Source organism: Nelumbo lutea, chromosome 5 (genome assembly GCF_056320005.1).
Source record: "Nelumbo lutea isolate HS-2025 chromosome 5, American lotus-T2T, whole genome shotgun sequence".
NCBI classification, from domain to species: Eukaryota; Viridiplantae; Streptophyta; class Magnoliopsida; order Proteales; family Nelumbonaceae; genus Nelumbo; species Nelumbo lutea.
This window is the reverse complement of record NC_142688.1, coordinates 46,844,272-46,847,516: the sequence shown is the minus strand read 5'-3', so window position 1 is coordinate 46,847,516 and position 3,245 is coordinate 46,844,272. Positions and strand designations below refer to the sequence as shown.

The window sequence follows — 3,245 nt, the reverse complement described above, 5'->3', positions numbered from 1 at the left end:
ATTTGTTTTAGCGCTTCTTGTTATTTAAACTCAGAGGCTTTTCCGGTTCTGTCCCTATCTTTTACTTAATTTTTGCATACGGTCCCACATGTGCACATGGACCGGATCGGAGCATCACATGGGCTTGCCTCGAATATTAATAGATGGGCTTTAGTCGAAGGTAGCCCACTCCAACCCGAAAGGTGCAACTCCTTATGGCGAATACTGTTTTAAAAGGTTAAGCCTTTGTCAGCATTAGGGGTGAGCAAAAAAACCGAAAAATTGAATCGACCGAAAAAATCAACCGAAACTGAACCAAAAAATCAGTTAACCAAACCGGTCAGTTCAGTTTCGGTTTGATGTTTTTAAAAAACTGCTAGTTTCGGTTCAGTTTTGCTTAACTATTTAAAAAAATGGTCATTAATCGAACCGACCGATATATATAGTAATATATATTTATATAATATTATATATTATATTATATTGTTCTTTAAATCGAATAAACAATTTCAGCAATCTACTTTCAAACTTTCTCTTTGAAAGTTTCAATCTGAAAATTGAAAGTTCGGCCGTCTGCCTCTGCCAGACTATCAGACTGAAGACTACTAGTCTCTCGAAAATCAAAAATTTTCAAGCCTTTCTTCTCTCGAATTAGAAACCTAAACTAAACCTTCTCTCACTCTCTCATTCTTTTCTATTACAATCTTTCTCTTCAAATCAGACTCTCAATAGTCAGTTCTCTTCTTCCCCAATGGACCGATGGTCTTCGACCCTCCACCCTTTGATCGAATCACCGACGGCCTCCGACGGTCGAGTCACTGATGTCCAACACTCCGACCAATTGTGTCTGTCTCACCTCACTCTTTGTTCTATGTTCTCTCTCTCATACTCTTCTTCTTCTTCCCTAACGAGCCAAACCTACTAACGGGCGAACCTCCAACCGACGTCTGGTGTCTCCTCTCAGATTCATCCTTTACTCTCTCTCAAACCGGCATCTGGCGTCTCCTCTCAAATCTAAACCTCTCATCTCTCAGTCTCTCTCTCACTTGACACTTAGACTCACTGGCACTCAATCTCTTCCCTCTTAGTCTTAGTCACTCTCACTCTGTCTCAGTCTCAATCTCTCTCTCATCTCTCTCACTCTCAATCTCAGCTTTGTTCAATGTTCACTCTCTCTAGACCATCGACAGAGAAGGTTTTTCCCCTTTTTTAATATTGAGGGCATAAAAAACCGAAAAACCAGTTAACCAGTTAATCGGTTTCATCAGTTCAGTTTCAATTTGATTAAATTGAAAAACCAAACAGTTCGGTTCCACCAGAAAATCACCCCCACGGTTCGATTAACTGAACTGTGAGCACCCTAGTTAGCATAACCCTTGACGAGATGGTTGTGGGTCCTTATTGAAACCCCCTCTCCCTCTCCGTCCACAAATTGAATCTTCCGTACTATCATACTACTCTCACAGAATTCGCGTTTTCTCTTGCAACAACTTTAGCAACAATGGTAACTGCTTCTGTAACCAAACCCACCTCTTTGTTGCCGCCTTCCTCCTCCAATGCCATTGTTTACACTTCCAAGTTTCATTCCCTATCTCGGTGAAGCCAAAGCTCCAATTTTCACCTAAGATAGCCACATCTTTCCTCTCATTCTTTCACTTTTTTTGAGTAAGTTTTCCTGCCATTCACTTTGCATAAGCGCATGCGAGGTGGGTATTAGAGTTTTCTTTATTTCTTTGTTTCTTTGTTTCGATTTCAAGATGGTGGTTTCTTTGGGATCTGGATTTGATTGATGTGTCTAGGTTGCCACTTTTGTAGAATTGTTTTAGTGCTTTAGTTTCCGCCTTGGTGATTTTAATCACATTTGGGTTCATAAAGAAGATGAGGAATTGGCCTTCTTTTCTAATTCTAATCACATTTTGGTTAGTAATAGAAAGGTTGTGGGTTGATGTTATGAAGAATTAATGTAGCAACTATAAATTGTGCTTGATTGCTTGTAATCTCATTAAATTTTATTGAAGAATGTTTTCTTTTTTATTGTTTTAGTCATTGAATTTCCAATTACCATTTCAAGCTTGGATTTTTTTGATAATTTAGTAATTTCTAAAGTTATATTCAACATTTTCAGTTTGATTCTTTGATCAAAACTAAAGGTTTGGTTATTACAAAAGGTTGCAACCTGGATGAAGCATCAACATCGTGAACGAGGGACTTAGGATTTAGAACAGGGGATAGCGGATGACATTTGTTTCCCACAGATGCCCTTTAGTAAAGTTGGAAAACCCAAAACATTCAACATCTTCGGTTTGATTCTTTGATCAAAACTAACAGTCTGATTCGTGCATAGGGTCGCGACCTAGATGAAGCATCAACGACTCAAACAAGGGATGATGGCTCTATTTCTGCAATAGAATCTAGAACAGGGGACGATGACCTAAAGAAAGGTGTCTTGCACAGGGGGACAACAAAATGAAGAAAGGTGTCTTGCATAGGGAACAATGACCTAAAGAAGAAGAGAGAGAGAGAGAGAGAGAAATGGGGCAGAACTGTGGAGTGCTTGCCATCGTGGTTCAGTGGCGGTGAGTGAGGAAAAATCCCCAATGTTTTTTATTAAATTTCCCTGTGTTAGAACCTAACCTTTTTTCTCTTTTCAAACTTTCAAACATATGAATCTTCAAGCAACATGACTTTCGAACTTCTGGCAACACTTTGACGAATTTAAGGTGATTTCACCCACAATAGTCAAAGGGAAAGTCATAATTAAAGTACACAAGAAAGGCTAGAGAGACAAGGTGTTCTCAACAACACTTCACCATTGGAACGGTACAAGGCCTATAAGCACCAAATCCTTGGATTAGAGGAAGAACACGGAAGATTGGTTTCAGATACCAAGAAGAAAAAGAATGTAATTTTTTCTCATTTTTAGTAGAGGGGTTATTTTGTCAAAAAAAACATTGATTTTTGTACCAATCACTAGTTTGGTCATTTTTTTACAAACATAACCAAATTTGTCAATTCAATAAATTTGGTCATTTATCTTACAGAAAGCCCTATTGTTAATCTTATTTATTATTTTTAATTTTCTAATTTTATTATTTCTTAATATTTAATATTTTTCTTATTTTATAATTTTTATAACATTATAAAATTTTAATCATTGTTATTTAATAATTTAAGTAACAATTTGAGGGATAAATTTGTAAAATGTACATTTTCAAATGTTAAAACATTCATATTGCCAAACAACTCCATTACATTCAAATATTTGC

General features: G+C 36.9%; 1 long non-coding RNA gene across 2 annotated transcripts; it reads left to right on the top strand.

Annotated features, from left to right (window-relative positions):
* The first annotated feature begins 1,312 nt into the window (after positions 1-1,312).
* On the top strand, positions 1,313-2,975 carry LOC148852164 (uncharacterized). 2 transcript variants are annotated; one of them, XR_016098698.1, is made up of 3 exons: positions 1,313-1,644; positions 2,148-2,555; positions 2,656-2,975. It is a non-coding gene; the product is annotated as an uncharacterized LOC148852164 (long non-coding RNA). The 2 variants fall into 2 exon arrangements; XR_016098697.1 differs by having other exon boundaries at positions 1,313-1,685.
* The last annotated feature ends 270 nt before the right edge of the window (positions 2,976-3,245 follow it).